General features: G+C 31.8%; 1 protein-coding gene and 1 long non-coding RNA gene across 3 annotated transcripts in view; both read left to right on the top strand.

Annotated features, from left to right (window-relative positions):
- The window catches only part of LOC143083357 (uncharacterized), a 141,133-nt gene that overhangs the window by 85,264 nt on the left and 37,108 nt on the right, over positions 1–18,761 (top strand). The window lies entirely within an intron of this gene.
- On the top strand, positions 1,332–2,759 carry LOC143081803 (uncharacterized). Its single transcript, XR_012980098.1, has 2 exons — positions 1,332–1,680; positions 2,583–2,759. It is a non-coding gene; the product is annotated as an uncharacterized LOC143081803 (long non-coding RNA).

The following is an 18,761-nucleotide window of genomic DNA, read 5'->3' as shown; positions in this document are numbered from 1 at the left end:
GTAGTCAGAGGATTTTGTTAAAGGAAGTAGTGTGCTGAAAGTTGAACAAAACAGCAATCTAACAACAAAAATGATCAAAGGGCATCTAAAGGACGACATATAGTTTTTGTTTTCAAAACAGAACAAGTTACTATATACAATACGTTATCACATTCCCCTAATCAATATGCCTATTCTAAGTAAAACGTAACTTGATAAGTGCAGGTTCAATTGCATGCAACTGATTGTTAAATGCTCCTGATAATACTGATACGGTAAATGGCAATTTTGATTTAAGTACCATTTAATCGTACAAGAAGATTTCTGGCAGTGGGTAGCAATTAAAATGTGACTGTTTTATTCATTTTTTAACGATTGTTTGTGTTTGCATTAGGTCATTATTAAAAAATAAAGATTTGATATGGGTGTATATGTAATTCCAACAAATGATAAAGAAATGCTATAATATGATGCTATATATATGTTACAGTAAATAGGTGAAATTAGGAATTACACGTAATTACTAAACATTTCAGTAAATACCTGTAATCACTAGCCAATTTAGTAATTACATGTATTTACTAGTTGTTTCAGTAATTACTGGTATTCACTGATTTTCTTTGTCATTTTTACAGCTATTTACTAACTTGATATTTTGTTTTAAAATTAAAGATATAATCCAATATACGAAATAAGAAATCAAAAGGGTAGGTATTTTAGGGCTGACTTAATTAAAGATTAATGAATACAAGGCACACCTTTAGTGGTTGTGAATTGCGAGACAGATCAAACAATTCTGTCGTTGATCATTAGATAATTTTCAAGAAGCAAATTTTGTGAAAATAAAATCAAGTTTTTCCGTATTTTATTCATAAATGGACTTTTTCCTTTCATTTTTTTTTACATAAATAAGGCCGTTAGTTTTTTCGTTTGAATTGTTTTACATTGTCTTATCGGGGCCTTTTATATCTGACTATGCGGTATGGGCTTTGCTCATTGTTGAAGGCCGTACGGTGACCTATAGTTGTTAATGTCTGTGTCATTTTGTTCTTTTGTGGATAGTTGTCTCATTGGCAATCATACCACACATCTTTTTTATATTATATGCCAGTTAACATTACATTCACATTGTGGTTAAAGTTTTTAAAATTTTGATAACTTTCTCAGAATATCCTGGATTTCTACCAAACTTGGACAGAAGCTTGTTTATGATCATAAGATAATATCCAGAAGTAAAGTTTGTAAAACTACCCTTTTCGTATATTCCTTATAAATGGACTTGGTGTTTTCCCCAGTTAACATTACATACACTCTGCGGTTAAAGTTTTTTTAAACATTTATTAGATTTCTTAAACCATGGAAGTATTATATTGACAGGAACTACAACGATTTATTAGCACTTATTTATAACCCGGGGAGCTCTGTAGAAAAGATATGGAAACTGACTAATTAGTATGTTATCGTTAATAGCCCTTTGTGACCATGTGCGATGCCGCCGTCCTAAACTGACCAGACATACTTCTTATCGTCACGTGGTTTTTATTGCGAAAGGTTATCTCTAATACCTGTCGGAAAACACCTTTGTTTATTTCAATCTCGTCTGTGGTCTTTCAGAATTATTCAATTTTTCAAAACAAATCGACTGATGTACAAAACAAGAAAATCGGACGAGAACTTTGAATACTACAACGTTTTGAAATGGTGAGTGACAATATTTCATTAGTTTGTGGGTTAAGTTTAAATCGTAATTAAGGTGTGTTCCGGTTACCGCCGGTTAAAAATAAATATATTTGATAAAAATAAATACTGTGAAGTTTCGAGTAATCTATATAGTTAAGGTACTGAATAATCCTGGAAAGTAGAAATTTCCAGTTTAAAATACGAAAATTAATCGAACAAGTACCAACATCAACAAAATACAGCAGAAGAAAACAGAGATCTCACTTCGTTGTGTAGCTATTTATATAATGTTGGTTAATATCTTTTTAATTGTGAATATAAAAACTTCATGTCTACCTGCAATTGAAAGACCTTTCCGATCATATAAAGCCATGGTCAGTATTTTATCATTTGAACATGTATGACTATGCCAATATATATACTAGCCAAGATTTAAAAAAAGTCTTATGACCCGAGTATTGTTTTCTCACAAGGACAATTCTTAAAGTTATCAACTTCTACTGTAAATCTAATACTTTATATATGCACTTAAAAAGCAAGGTTTAATGTCTATACCAAAAACGTAAACTGAAACTGTTTTACAGTGCACTTAACATATACATGTCCATGAAATCAGAATTCAGTGATGTATATTTGGCAGTCAGGATATTTCATATATAATTATATACGTAAAGCCTTATTTAACATGGTGTTATACCAACCCTGGATTTGGAGTAAGTCTTATAATTGCTCTATAATCACATTATCTTTTTTTAAATCTTGATTAAATCGGCTCAATTTTCAATATGTACTGTCCCGAATATGAATGAAATACATGCCACTGGACGTAAGACAAACAACTTTCAATCACAACTTATGATGTGCTTTTTCTACCCTTCAACCCTTTAAAACAAATCCAATATAGTCTTTTTTTTTGTCAACAGATATGGTAAATAATGGACCCAGACTATAACTGTCGTTTATGTGGAACTACAGAAAAGAGAACTGCTCACCACCTACCATACGAAAAATCAAAATATGCTAGAGACATAAAACTCTCACTTAACATTGATATTCAAAATGATCCAACACATTGTATGTGATAAAATTTTATTTTGCACTCTTTGCTTTTACATTCGATAAGATGTGACGAATCATCCGATTTACACGAACAATATATCTCACTTTCAAAATGTGAGGAAAAAAAATCATCGGGTATATTATCTGTCTCAAATTCATCCATTGTCAAAGTGTTTGTTTGGAATTAATGATTGTATGTCTCGTTCACATTCATCTATACACGTGTGTATAAATAACTCGAATAATTCTGCGCCCTCTAGCGGCCTATAGCCTATCGAGGTAGCAATCGGAGATAAGACGGAGATCAGCGGAATATAACGACTGACATTATTCGGGTTAGTGTATAAACTGTTTCCTCAGGATTTATGACAACATCCGCTTTCTTCGTGTATTTCCGTACCCCGGAAACGACCGACACATTGACTTTATCGCAATGTGCCACACGCTGGTGTATTAATATAGTGCCATGTTTCAAGTTAATTAACATGTCATTAAATGGTACGCGGCATCGCAGATGAACCGTTTGAAGTCGGGTCGTAGTAGTTCCTGTCAATATAATACTTCCATGCTTAAACCATCCTGGATTTTAACCAAATTTGGACAGAAGCTTCTTACAGCACTAGTCAAAAGATTTGATATTTTCCCCCATTTTTGTTGGCCTGTGACTAACAGGTAAAGTAGGCGAGATACTGGGTTCTGCGAAACCCTTACAATTCTAAATCTGAATACATTGGTAATCTATCTCCAGCTAGGTGTTGAATTGAAGGTCACATGAATACGTATTCAATGAGGTGTAATTATTCACTTGCAAGTGCAAAAATCATCAAACATGTTTCTCTGCTTATTTTAGTAAAATAGAACCAAATTGACTGCTAAAAGTGAATTATAATTTCATTATATAATTTTCATTAATGATTTAACAAACAAAAAAAACATATTTAATTTATTTTATATCTCGTAGCTAATGCTCTTATAACAAAAAAGGTACATGTTAGGCTAATCCCTTTTTAAGAGTACTCACTGATCTTCTATAGCTAGAATTACCGTAACTTTTGATCAGCTTACCATATTACAACATTGTTTTAACAGTTAGTAAATAGGTGTAAAAATTCATTTTAAAATTAGTAATGACTGGTAATAACTGGGCCGTTTCAGGAATTACTTGTATTTACTAAGTACATCGGGGATTACATGTAATTCCTTAATTTTAGTAATTACATGTAATTCCTAATTTCACCTATTTACTGTAACATATACATTACATTTATGTTTCATGAGAATTCGTACTTTTAATAGGATGAAAACCATCGCAATGAATTCTAATATAAAATTGCATTTCTTTATAAAGGTCAATACTCATGACAGCACGTGTTTTTCATGACAACTTCACAGCAGTTTTGGACCTTTAACAGAAGACGTGTTTTGGCTGTTATGAATCACATTTTTTTGTTTCTTTTTTGTAAATGAATTATGCTGTTTGTTTTCTCGTTTGCATTGTTTTGCATTTGACATTTCGGGACGTTTTAAGCTGACTAAGTGGTATGTTCTTTGCTTATTGTTGAAGGTCGTACGGTGAACTAAAGCTATTTTTTTCAATGTTATTTGGTTGCTAGTTAATAGATGTCTCACTTTTTATAGATGAAAACAAACCAAAAATTTGTTATCATTTGTAGATTTATGGTTTTAGCCTAAACAAGTACTTATAAGAATGTTGCTTATTGTAATGTTATAGGGTAGTATAAAAAGGAGACCCTGTGCTAATTTCTAGTTTTTTTTTACATCACAATAAAATCTAAAAAAAAAAGCATTGAATCCCAAAGCAAACATCAATATCCGGTTATACGATTATACATGTAGATGGTATTCAATAACTTTATATCCACTGTTCAAAGTGACAAACTTAATTAGTTCAGTGTAAATGTAATATTGATTTTTCTCCTTTTTTAAAGTCATTGAATTATCGACAACCAGAACGATTGAACTTCTGTGTAAATAGTAAGTTGCTTGTTAACGTTTGCCAAGAATGTAAACAGGATATTGGAGAAACAATTCGTCAGCTTATTGGATATTTATCAAGATTTATTTATACATCTTTATTTTATATAGTTATATAACTGAATACGAGACGAAAAAAACATCAAAATATAACCTATGATCCCACTGTCCCTTATTTATAATAATATAAACGTTCCGTATGCAATACATAGCGCATGACTTAACATGCATCAAACTTTGAATATTGTATATTATATAACCATACTCTAGTTCAACAACCCGAAAAGCACTACAATTACTATTAGTTATTCGATTTCCATTTTACTACAAACTTCAAACAAAATGATTGATTTCTTTACATCGTCGTGTGAAACATTTTGTAAATTTAACAACACGTGCAGCTTTTATGATCAGCTTACATTTTGTGAATTTCAATGCAATTAGATAACTGCTATTATTTTCGATCAGTTATAACAGACAAATACCTGATATAAGAGTTTAGTGTAAGGAAACTCAATAATATAATCAACTTAAAATCGTGTAGGTAAATTACGACTTAATCGGTACTGACGAAAGAACACAGTATTAAAAAGACTTTCAAAACCTCTAAAACAGAAACGGTGACACAAAATCAGTGCATTAATAGAAAAGAGGGGCACATGAAACCAGAGGGAAATTCTAACTGATACACCAAGAGCCCAGAAGGACATTCAAACTCATACATCAAAAATAAACTGACAACGCTATGACATAAAGTCACAGATAAATTCAAAGATATTGACTTGTTAGGTGATGTATTATTGGCTTAACTGGATAAGCTACTCATGCCTTATTAAAACTGGATCTGCTTACCCCTTTCGAGCACATGAGATTACCCCTAGTGTTTGATGAGGTTCGTGCTGCCGAGTGGTATGTTTTCTATGTTGTGTCTGGTGTACTATTATTTGTCTATTTGTCTTTTTCTTTTTTAGCATGGCGTTGTCAAATTATTCGACTTATGAGTTGTAATGTCCCTCTGGTATCTTTAACCCCTCTAATATACTAGATCGAAATATTGAGCTTGAATTGAATGTGTTTTGAGTATCTATTTTCTTTGAAGTAGACCAATTTTTTTTTCTTCATGCGTCAATAGAAAAATATAATTTTAGTGGGCGTTTGCTTTGCCCACTTTAATTATCTAAAATCCTATGCACAAGAAATGGAATCTTCATAAGTTAAAAAACAAAAACAGTGTATTTTCTGATCTATCCGACATTTCAAGAGGTTAGACTGCTTTGTATAAAAGCATTAATTTATTCAGATATATCATTATACATACCTTACAAATGTCATGTATGATGAACAATCTTCACCACTTTGGGAAAACCCGTAAGCTAAAACATAAATTTCATCAACTCATAATATGATATGTAAGCTAATAAATGCATGTATCACGAGTTCCTTATAACTAGTTTACATGAGGTAATTATTCGTGAAAAACATCTTCTTTATACTGAGCATCTATTCAAATTGAAATAATAATTATTCCTTAAATGCTTTATATATTTCAAATAATGTCTATCTTATGTAAGAAGAACAAATTATGATTCCATTTTAAGGTGAAGGAGATTAACAGGTCATCAAAAATTGCAATCAGATTAGTTATTAAAGTAAATAAAGTAAAACTGACGAAAAATGCATGGTTTTAAAGAAAAAAAGTATTTACAAGATTACAGTGTTTGATAAATGTGTTCATGGTGTTATCTAGAATGACTTTTTACTTGCCTTTCCTTCTTTGCTACAATGTTTAAATGATTGTACAAGTAGGTGTCTAAGTAAAATAATTTCAATCACTTTCTTTCTTTTTTGTTTTTTTTTTTTTTTGTTCTTTGATTGGTTAATTACTACGATTTCAAGAATTGTCAATCTTTTAAAATTTCTATCATAAAGTCAAACACATACAATATTTTGACAACAACTAAAAGTAAACATGCAGCAAACAAAAAAGACAAAAAAAATGTTAAGGCATCCGTTACGTAAATAGTTAATTGTTAGGTAATATTTATTGTATCTTTCATTTCATCAGCAATGACAGATTTATTGCTCTAATTTATCATTTTATAAAATGAAGAAGATACGAAATTTCCCAATGCAAAGGCAAAAGATTGCATAGACAAAATATAAAAGCTTTTTTGAGTCAAGTGAAACGGTTCAATACAGTGATCAAGTTTTAAAACCAAGTCCTATTTAATCAGGGTTGTTATGAAACTTATTAATATCTGCGATATACAATGATGTTTCTTACATATGTAATTTAGAATCTTCATGATTTTGTATCTAAATTTCGAATAGGATTCAATTTCTGATATATCATATCTCTTTTTTTTTATATCTTACTGGTTTTCTGCTAATTGTTTCCTGTAATACCTCAACAATTATCTTCCTACATCTACTTACAAAATTTGCTGTTGTCAATTTAACCAGTTTCTTTTTGTCTTCGTGTCACATTTACATCGCAAGTTAATAGCTTCTTCTAATGTTGATTTTAACATTCTTTTTTATTCACTGTTTTTCCTAGGTCAAGAGATAGATATGATTTTTTGTTTAATCGGAGTTGAGGAGGATCTAAAATGATATGTAAATATCAAATTATAAATAGAAGCAGATCTTTCCGCCTTCAATAGTATCTGTTAAGCGTTCACATAATCGATGAGATCATTTACAAATGTTAAACAAACAACATCTTACTGATAAGTTTAATAATCAAGACCAAATAAAAAGTAAGTTGAATGTTTCCGTTTGCTCATAACCTAAACTAGATATTAGGACAGAAAATACCTAAGATAATTGAATATGTTTTATGTTTTTTTGGACACCTTTATCATGTTTATTGTGTACAACAAAATGACTGAATACAAGATAAAAATAACATCTTAAGATGACATATAAAAGTGTACTCTCCGTTATTTATACTATTTCGAAAGTTGTTTATGATGTTATGCATGACTTAACATTCATCAGACTTTGAAGGCTATAAAACGTCAGACATACTCTTGCTCAATTGGCCGAAAAACATTTAATTAACTAAGTTCCCGTCCAGTTCTTCGATTTCAATTTTACTTAAAGTCTCGAACAAAATGATTTAGTTATCTACATCTTCATGTGAACAATTGTGTAGCCTTAACGACATGTGCAGTTTTAATGATCAGCTAATATTCCATGAATTTTAATACAATTATGTAACTGATATAAATTTCGGTCAGTTATAACAGACAAACACCTGAAGTCAGACTTGAACAGAAACTTATCATACACAGTATGAAATCATTCTCGCAAATTTACGAATTGATCTGTACTGACAAAAGACTGCAATATAATGTACCAATATAATAGAAAAATAAAGGATATGAAGTATTCTAACATGACGTCCTTCAAACGCTTTGAGTACACACCCGTGGTAAAATATGTTATATTTCCTGAGCTGTTCTGATCGTACTCACACGTCATATGCTTTATTATGAATGAGCTTCCCCACGTCATAGAACGATGACGTAAGAATATAAGTAATTTACGGGAAAATACACGCTTGTGAAACCCAAAATCATCACAAGGAAACGTAAACAAACGATGCTAAAATGTGATATAAGCCATTTTGAACATATAAGACATATAAGTAAATTATCATTTTAAGCATGTCACGTATTCAGTTAGCTCCGTTCTTTTACTCAAATTTAACAGTGCGTTTTTTTATTGAAACGGCAAATATTTGCCTCCACCCAGACCGCTTCGATCCATGAGAATTGCCGTATTTGTCCTATCAGAATCGAAATAATTCATGGGGGCTTGAATATATCGTGATTTTACCATTGGTTGTCCCTTTATGACGATATTTTACCCCTCGCTATTGCTCAGGGTAAAATGTTTGTCATAAAGGGCCAACCCGTGGTAAAATCATGATATATTCAAGCCCCATGAATTATTTCTTCATCAATCCATGACACATCCACAATCAGTGCAAAGTAAAAGACACACAACAAGCCAAGGATTGGCGCTTTTATTACTGTTTATCACTGTTCCTCGTCTCAAAGTCACAGTAACGCGCGCCTACAAGCGGAGCAAAAAAATTACTGTCAGCCTACTGCAAGTTTGAGACGGGCTTTAGCACGCGTTTCAGAGGAACTGGTAGTTCATTTTTGACAAAGGTATACTTATACTATTTTCAGTGTTCCCTCACGACAAGACGTGTTTTCGGCTACTTTTCTAGTCGTCATTATGATAGATTTTGTTACTTCTTTACAAGAAACATAACATTTTGAAACAGAACAATATTTGATAGTATAAAAACAGACATTCGGTATTTATTCTTCATTTTTCCGTGTATTGTTAATTATACCCTAGATTTAGTTTTAGTTGATGATCTGTATTTTTTCTAAATGCGGCAATAGCTACATGTATAGCACAAAGGAATTTTAGTGGGCCTTGTTTTGCAAACTTACATTCTTTAAAAAACCCGTGCACTGGAATTTTAATAAATTAAACACAAAAAAACTTTTTTTTGTTTGATCTACACATAGTGTCAAGAGGTTGTTCTACACCTCTACAAAAGAAACCGCAGAAAAATGATGTATGATAGAGAATCTTCGCTACACTGAAAATCCCCGTAGATCAAATTTAACTGTCATTCTTAATATAAAGGTGTTAGTTGATAATTACCACGTTATCTGTTTTACTGATTCACATGTGTTAATAAATGCATTAAAGAATTTGTTCTTACATGTAATACTCACAAGACATTTTGCTGGTTATGTGTATGGTTACAGCAAGTTAGTGTTATACACGTATTTTTTTTTTATTTTTTTTTTGTCTTTGATCGGTTATTCACTAATGTTTAAAGATTTTCACGATCTATTTTTTTAATTTGTTTATTACATAATGCACTTATGTGTACAAGAGACGATATTAAAACAAGCATACAGTAATACTCAGCGAGACTTGACAGACACAACACATATACATAGTGCGGTTTAGAAAATTGACATACTTACCCCTCCAGTATGAACATAATCAGTTTAGGATTAGCATATCGACGTGAACTAGTGTTTGTTAAGTCATAGTATATGTCGCTTTATTGAAATGAAAAGCACGATTCGTTGCTCTGCTTTATTATTTCGTAATTTGAAGAAGGTATGGAATTTTCAAATTCAAAACAACAAAGATGGTAGCTTGAATAGATAAAATTAAAAAGCGTTTTCCTGTTCAGAGCAACAGTCCGAACCATTGATCAATCCCAGTTAAACCATGGTTGTCATCAAATAATCTGCAAAGTATGGCGTTTCCTAACATAGATTCTTTGAGTTTTTATATCTTAAATTCAGGCTCGGATTCCATTTGATTTATTTTTATATTCTTTCATACCTGGATGTCTTTCAACTTCATTCCAATATACCTGTTTCATGTAATTTTCAACAATTGGGGTTGTCAGTTTATCAAGTTCTTGTTTACCTTTCTCTAACACTGTCATATTAAGTTGATACATCCTGTTTGGTCAATTTTTATTCTCTCGTTTGCGGTGTCAAGGGATTGGAAAAGGTTTGTTTTTGACTAAGTTAGGTACAATAATCGTTATCCATATGTACAATATTAATTTAAAAATCGAACGTGATAAATGGCCTTTTCCAATTTTCATTGTCATCTTTGAAGAATTCACATAAAAGATTCACTCATATACAAAAGTAAACAAATAACTAACTGATATAATGTAAATCAGGCTGAATCAACGTGAGAAATCTTTAGTGATGAGGCTGTCTCTTGCTTCCACGAAATTCGTGCTTATCCATAAATCACTACTGCAGCATTATAGTTCTGCAGATTAGAACGATAACTTTCGACTTGTTTTCTTTATTTTTTTGTTGCACAACATATTCCTAACATCTTACTTTTTCAACATGTTTTCGTTTGTGACGTTATCTGACATCAATGTGATGTGCATCCGTGGTTGTCAAAAACACTTGTCTGAGTGTTGGGAAAGTTTGAAACAAATATTTAAAACTTGTTTTTTCATTGTATGGTTAATTATACCTTTTTTTAGATCCCTAGACAATCTCGCTCGACTGCGTCTCATCAGAATGAGGTCACCGGCTTTAATGTAAAGATTTATGAAACACTAAAAGGTATCCAAAGGATCTAAAATATATCAAAATCAAATTTGGCTCGATTGGTATGTCTGTGTGCATAGCCACAAACATGGTATATCATGGGTTGGACCCTCGTTCCTATCAGAACACTGATGGTTACTAACAACGTAGCAGTAAAGAGTAACAGCAAACACTGTTCTACTCGGGGTCAGAATAGGTTGTCCCGTTCAGGTGACTTATCGTCATATTGATTATTACCTTACTTAGCACGTTACAAATCAACGTTTCAATCCAGTATTAGAAATTTAATAAATATGCAAAGAAATGTTCCTAGCTTATAAACAATTATCAACAGGTCGGGGATGAATATTAATCTGGTTAGAATTAGAGAAACATGGATTCTCTTGACTTGATAGGGCCACTTGAGAATAACCCATGGAGTATATTAGACATCAGTGTTGAACTTGATCTTAAAAAACTTTAATACCATTGTACATTGTATTTGTTTGGCACTGGTCATCTTCATTTTCGAACACACGTCAATATCACAAAATAGTATTAGTGGATGCATGTCTTTGCTCACTTAAATTTACTTAACCCTGTGCACATGCAATAGAATTTTGATAAGTTAAAAAGACGTCTTTGACCTACCAGAAGTATCAAGATTTTCGTCTTCTTTATGTTACATGTTCTTCGGGTTACATTTACCTATCATCATAATATGTCATTCTACAACCGCAATCAAAAGAACCACATCAAAGGGATATAAGGTAGAGCATATGTACCACTTGAGGAAACCCCACAAGTTCAAGTTTAATTTCATTCTTCAAAATATAATGTATTAGCTGATAGTTACCACGTGGTCTTTATTACTGATTCACATGCTGTAATCACATCATTAAATAATTGACTCTTGATATTCTGCATTAATTCAGAATGAAACAAATTAGAGTTATTTAATGTTATATGTATATAGATTATTACATTGATACAAGTGGATTACCGGATTTATCCAATCGAGATAGTTAAATTATCAATTTTGAAGTCCGAGCCTCTGCGAGGACTTTAAAATTTATAGTTAAATTATCGAGGTTGGAGAAATCCGATAATCCATGCGTTACTATGTAATAATCTGTTTCTCTAATGATTAAAAGATATTTTTTCTTTTTTTTCTAAGTCAAAATCCCCTGCGAGTGCCTTCCACTTTCCAGGAAGTTGTCAATTTCATTAACACCTGTTAGAACATGTTCATCAATTCAGGGAGCTGAGAAAGGTTTTGACCCTTTGACTAAGTCAATCATCTTCTGAGATCACCGGCAACCACACGTTGATTAAATTGTTTTATACAATTGGTTTGGAAAGGGATATATTTCCATAGAATTGAAGAAAGTACATATACCACATTGTAATACCAGACAAATGTAGGTATGCAATAGGTCAAATAAATCTAAAGATAACTGATAAGTGTGATGATAGTGTACTGCCCCCTATTTTTATTATTCCGATGGTTCAGTATACAAAATAGTATGCTTAACTTCACATTCATCAGACTTTGAAAGCTATAGCTTATTACTACAAAAAAAATAAAGTTGAATGCACCGAGAAGTACTTAAACTACTATGGTTTCTACGATTTCCATTTTGCTGTAGACTTCAAACACATTTGGTTGATTTATCTCCATCTTCGTGTGAAACATTTCACCATCTTAACGACACGTGCAGTTTTAATAATCAGATAATACTGAAATACAAGACAGTTATGTAACTGGTGTTAATGTAAGTCAAATGATTTTAAAGTAGAAAACTTATCAGTATACCTAGCATACAATCATATTTAGAAATTAATGAATCGTATGTACTGACAGTGTTTGGTACACATTTTTGTTCAGATACCTTCAAAATGTTGTCTTTGATTTTTCAAGATTTATTCATGCGCTAGACAAATACATGTATTAAACGACATGCTGCTATTGATATATAGCGAGACGGGACGGAAATGTACACGTGTAATTTTATGTCCACTGTAATTAATTTTGTCATATTAACGTTTTGGTTATCGTCTGTTAAAGTCATTAAGTCAAATGGCTATCCTGCGATAAGAGATTAACATAGCATGTTCTCTAGGTCACGTAGTAAATACTTTTATATGATTTATATGTTTTATTTTTGTAAACAAAGAATTGGAGAATATTTGGAGATAATTTAGGTCAATTGGAGAATATTTGGAGAATATTTGGAGATGATGATGATGATGAAGGTTCAGATTTTTGTTATTCTGCCCACTATATTTCTAGATACATCTTAGCAGATTACTGATAGATTCGGAATTATTATTATTACTTTATATTTTGTCCGCACAGTATTGGACACTGTTGCGTGGTTTTTGTCCGCTCAGTATTGGACACTGATGCGTGGTTTTTGTTCGCTCAGTATTGGACACTGATGCGTGGTTTTTGTCCGCACAGTATTGGTCACTGTTGTGTGGTTTTGTCCGCACAGTATTGGACACTGTTGCGTGGTTTTGTCCGCATAGTATTGGACACTATGCGTGGGTTTTTGTGTGTGCACAGTATTGGACACTGTTGCCGATTTTATACGGAGTGTAATAAAATCCGTTTATGATACCGTGTGAAATAAATGTTTCAATGAATATTTGAACTATACATTTTGTAAACTGTATATATTGTAAATAGTGTCCTGGAATGGAATTTTAATAAATAGATTAGTGAAATTACTTGCATATTTCGTTGACAACAAGACTACCGATTATTGGAGTATTTGTTATCCGTCATTTCAATATACCCGGCCTGACCAGAAAGTTTCATGTAACTCGACCGCCATGGCAGAAACAACACAAACAACACGGAATCTCTAACCTTTGAAATGTAAATGCATACTCAGTTTGATCGTTTATGTTACGACAACTGCTAGTTTTTAAGAAGAATTATCTGTCGTTTTATCAGCTTGAAATGACACATTTTTTTCTTTCCTTAACTAATTCATAATGCATAATACATAAAGATTTTTGAAATTTAAAAGAATAAAGGTGATATAGTGTTATATAAAGAGTCAAGTCTTGTTAACGCAGGGCTTTACGTTTTGTTATTAGAAAAATATTTGCTATAGTGGTGAAACGAATAAGTCCAGTCAGATTCCATTTGTCATTTCCAAGAGTCAAGTCCAGACAAAGCAGGGTTTCATTTTCCTTGATTTAGTCTTGATAATAACATTTGCTATCGTGTTTTCTTGATAAGATTCTACAGTTTTTGATGATTGACATTGCACTCTTAAATTCTGGATCAGATTAAATTTAATTTTGTTTATCTTAATGACTGTATTCTACTTTATTCATCTAGAACTCAACAAGTCAACACTTTAAACATGTGGGTTTGTCTGTTATACCACCTCCTTTTGACCTTATTGTCACTTTTTCATCTAGGGTTGAAAGCCTCCTGTAGATTTTTTTTCTCTCGTTTTGAGTGAAACAACTGAAACATGTTTTTTGTAATCTTAATTTCGGAAAAAATCTAGATTGATATGTGACATATTCAAGATTTGAAAATAAAAACACTCCATGATAACGTGTTCTTTCACACTTCTGTACTATCTGTTAAGAGTTCACGTAATAGAGAGATTAGATCATATAAAAAAAGTAAACAAACAACTAGTAAGTGATAAGCTCTCAGCAATGCTCACACTTACATGGCAGAATTAAGCATTTTTGCCGTGAAGTAGGCACACATAGTAATGAAAACATCGTGTTTAATTAATTAAGGAAATCTTATAGTTTTCTCGAATTATCGTGTCGTATACAAGTTAAATGCTGGCAATGCAATAATATCTTGTCCATATAAAAAAGAAGATGTGGTATGATTGCCAATGAGACAACTCTCAACAAGAGACTAAATGACAAAGAAATTAACAACTATTATCACCGTACGGCATTTAACAATGGACAAAGTCCATACCGTACAGTTATCTATACAAGGCCCCGAAATGTCAAATTTAAAACAATTCAATCGAAAAAAAAAACTAACGACTAATTGCTACCTCAGTTTGATTTAAAATAAGTATTTCAATTTTTATTGTTATTAAATGTAATATCAGTATTTACTACAAACATAATCTTAAATCATTTCTTATTCTATCTTATTGTTTGATAAATAGTTTTAGTCATTAAAATGTGAGTCATTTTTTGTGTGCTATTTTAGAAATTCAAATGTGACGTCATTTTATGTCCTTTTTTTACAATTTAAAATGTGACTTTTTGCGTTGAGGCCTTGACTAACTCGGGTGTGTCAATTTTTTTTATTTTTTTTGTTGGATTATGTTGGTTTATGTAATGTAGGTTTTTTTTCTGTAATAAGTTAATTCTTCAGCAATATCATGTATATCTTTTATATAGTCATTTTATAAAAATTACTGTTTGCAAAAGTATAAATTATTCTAAATAATAAAGGATGTTCTTATCCCAAGCAGAACATCCTAGCCGTATTTGGCACAACTTTTTTGGACTTTTGGTCCTCAGTGCTGTTCCACTTTGTACTTGTTTTGGCTTTCGAACTTTTGTACCTAGGCGTCACTAGTAAGTCTTGTGTGGACGAAACGCACTTCTGGCGTATTAAATTTTAAACCTGGTACCTTCTTGTTAGCTATTATTCCTGTGTTTCTTTGTCTAATATGTTCTCCTATTTATTTGTATTGTAGTCCTGTAATGTTGTGTTGTCATTTTGATGTTATATTTAACATTGTCATTAAAGCGGGAGGGTAGGCATTTCTTTCTACCAAATGGCCTGTACCAAGTTTGAACAATGGCCATTTTTATATTATAGTTCGTTTCTGTATGTTACAATTTAACGTTGTGTTTCTTTTGTGTCGTTTTTTTCCTCTTATTTTTGAGTGTGAATTCACATTATTATAAGACGTGCCACAGTACTTTTCTATCTCAAATTCATGTATTTAGTTTTGATGTTATATGTGTTATTCTCATCGGATTTTGCTTTGTTCGTTTCTGTGTGTTACATTTTAATGTCGTGTCGTTGTTCTCCTCTTATATTTAATGCGTTTCCCTCAGTTTTAGCTTGTAACCCGGATTTTTTTCTATCGATTTATGAGTTTTAAACAACGGTATACTACTGTTGCCTTTATTTCTGTACAAAAAAAAATATTCTATATGCTTTCTATATGTTTGTACAGTTGTATATTGGCCTATAAACCAGTTCTATCGTGATTATGTTGTTCTGTTTCCCACCAAAAGAAACCGCATAAAACCTCGGCAATTTTCAAATTTAACTGTTATTATAAATACAATGTGTGAGCTGAAATAGGCGTTTTAATAATTCAAAGGTAGTAATTATTGAATTACAGAATATATTCTGTATACTAGTACTCTTCAGTAATCCAAATTTTAATAAAGAAGACTTACATTTACTTGTTATGTCTAATACAAATCGTGTGTAGTTCTTTAAAGAGTAAAATACTATCTCATTTCATTGTTGTGGGTGTAAGGAAAACCAATGTCATCAAAAGTGTTGCATTGATAAGAAATACATTAAATACTAGTGGTAGCATATTCTCCTCTTGATGCTTGAAGTAGTAAGTTTTAACTTCGACCAGGTAAAAACAAAAACTTTAAAATTGGTATAAGCTCTGTCCCTGCTAGGCACGCGTCATAAGGGGAAAAGAGCATGGTTTGCTCGAAGTCAGACAAATGTATACGGGTAATGTGACAAGTCTTCCTGCATAATGGTACCTTGTTAACTAGCATTTTGAAAATCTTGTTCAGTGCATTGATCTAGTGCAATACAGGATACATATTCTTAGCCTACCTGCTATACATTTCAAGAATATGGTTTCTGAAAAGAACCGCGTGGTGACCATGCATATTTGATATTAGGTTAACAAAGTTCCATATGGTTGGTTGTCTGTTTAACAACTTCTTTTGACCTTACTGTCACTTTTTCATCTGTTGTTGATAGCCTCCTTAATTGATAGCCTACTGCAGGGTTAGCTATTTTCTAAACGTCTAATTTATTCTCACTTTTAGTAATGATTTACAGAAAATTTGTGTTATCATAGTTAAAAAAACAATTTAGATTAATATGTGACATATTGGAGTCTTTTAAATAAACACACCATGATAAATTATTCTTTCACCCTTCTGTAGTATCTGTTAAGAGTTGACGTTATCGATTATCTTATGTAAAAAAGTAAACAAACATCTACGTGATAGGCTCTAGTCAAGACTGAAGGTGTCGGACAAAAAAATCAAAATCTCTTTTTGCGGTGATTTTTTACTACAACAAATAAATCCTGATTTTTTTATAAATCCTTAGTTTGTATACTATGGAGAGCATCAATCCTCAATTTCTAAACGCAAATTTATAGACTAGTAAGTTTTTACTCAAAATGTCTACATATGATTCTCATTCACTTAAAGGTTCTGTCTTTAAATATGCTGGTTGGTTTAAGTAAACAATCAAATAATAAGCAAAATGGTTTGTCCGAGTAGGGAAATGTTTCCACACGTTTTAAATTGGAAGCAGTGAACTTGTGGTCTCACACCTCAAATCAATGTAACATCCGGAATTCCCCATTTGTGCCGCCTAGTAAGAATACACTGTATATTGAAAACGGACAAAAATATTAACATCAGATTCTGTAAATATACTCTAAATAAACAGGTTTGCAATAATGTAATGCATGTACTGAGTCAGGAGTATGACAGTTGTTATCCATTCGGTTGATGTGTTTTTGCTATTGATTTTGAAATGATTTCTGATTGGTCACTTTCTGTTAAGAATTTTCCTTGGAAGTTCGGTATTTTTGTTATTTTACTTTTAACATAGTCCTTTAGCAATTAAGGAGTGTAATATTTAGCTCGGATTTATTCGGTTTTAGCTTGAAACTTAAATTTCTTAAACTAAAATTGCAACTTCTCTGGAAGAATTTTTCAATAATTTCGACGACAATTTCATATTGCGCCCCCCCCCCCCCCACCCCCCCCCTTTTACCTTAAATCCTGGATCCGCTCCTGTATACAGGCTCGGTTTGTGTTTTAGCATCTATTACGACAACTGTTATTTGTCATGTCATAGTATATGTCGCTTAATCAGCATGCAATGACAGATTCATTCCTATACTTAACCATTATATAATTTATATAAAATATGAAATATTCTATGCAAGAAAACAAAGGTAATATATTGTTTAAAAAAATGTACAAGCAATTTTTAGCCAGGCGCAACAGTTAAGTCTAGTCAAATTCCATAGGTTATTTCCAAGAGTAAAGTCAAGTTCAATCAGGGTCTCCTTTTTGTCAAGAAAATAACATTTGCTCTAGCTGTTTTTCCTAGATAATACCCAACGTTTTTTTATGATTGATTTTGCACTCCAAAGTCCTGGATTGGGTTAAATTTTTGTTATTTAATTTGTGTTTACCGTAATGTCTTCCTTTCTTCTGCATTCGTGTATAACTAAACAATCTATAGCGCTTTAAACATTTGGGGTTGCATGTCTGTTAAAACTGTTCCTGTTAACCTGACTGTCACATTTTCACCTTTAGTTGATAGCCTCATGTAGGGCTAGTTTTTTTTTAAAACGTCTTTTTTATTTTCTATTTTTGTGTCCGAAGATAAATCATATTTCTAATTTTGATCTTAGTTCGAAAAAAACTTAGTTTGATATGTGACATATATGTATTTAAATTAAAAAAAACATCATAAAAAAATGTTCTTTCGCACTTTTGGTGAATCTGTTAAGAGTTCACGTAATCGATAAGATCATGTACTTATAAAAGTATCACATGTTATCACATATCACATCTGAAACTCTGCGTTTGGTACGTTTCGTGTAAGCACACACTGTACAATAAAAAACTATCAAAAATGTTTTACATTTGTAAATACTATACAGGTTTACAATTGTCTACATAGTC

The sequence above is a fragment of the Mytilus galloprovincialis genome, chromosome 7 (genome assembly GCF_965363235.1).
Source record: "Mytilus galloprovincialis chromosome 7, xbMytGall1.hap1.1, whole genome shotgun sequence".
Taxonomy (NCBI): Eukaryota; Metazoa; Mollusca; class Bivalvia; order Mytilida; family Mytilidae; genus Mytilus; species Mytilus galloprovincialis.
This window is presented reverse-complemented; position numbering and strand designations above follow the sequence as displayed.